Raw genomic sequence first — 741 nt, forward strand, 5'->3', positions numbered from 1 at the left:
TTTTTACTTAATTAATTTATTACGTTAATTCTCACACATTTACGTTAAGATTTAAAATTTAACTATTCCACTTTTATAAGTTTTTACGTCAATTCTTACAGTTTTACATTAAAGCTTATCTATATCAATTTTAAACTATAATTATTTTTATCCTTATTAGTTTTATTTAAAAATTAAAATTTGTATGTTGTTAAATACTTTTATTTCCGCAAAAAGATATAAATTTAAAATATTTTTTCAATAAAATTAGAATTTTATTTATTCCTTATTATATTAACTCTCACACATTTGTTTCAGGATTTAAAATTTAATTATTTCATCCTTATAAGTTCATCAATTCTTATAATTTTACATCAAGATTTTTCTATGTCCATTTTAAAGTATAATTATTTTTATCCTTATTATTCTTTATTTAAAAAGAATAATATGTAGATCGTTAAATGCTTTTTGGTCTGAAATATAAATTATATATATATAATTTTTTAGCCTAAATTAAATTTTTTACTTAATTAATTTGTTACGTTAATTCTCACACGTTTACGTTAAGAATTAAAATCTAATTATTTCACTTTTATAAGTTTTTACGTCAATTCTTATAATTTTACGTTAAGATTTATCTATGTCAATTTTAAACTATAATTATTTTTGTCTTTATTATATTTATTTAAAAATTAAAATCTGTATCCCGATAATATAAATATAAATACTTATTTTTCATTAAAATTAAACTTTTTTACTTAA

The sequence above is a fragment of the Theobroma umbraticum genome, unplaced genomic scaffold (assembly GCF_002168275.2).
Source record: "Theobroma umbraticum cultivar Fairchild unplaced genomic scaffold, ASM216827v3 scaffold_81.0, whole genome shotgun sequence".
Taxonomy (NCBI): domain Eukaryota; kingdom Viridiplantae; phylum Streptophyta; class Magnoliopsida; order Malvales; family Malvaceae; genus Theobroma; species Theobroma umbraticum.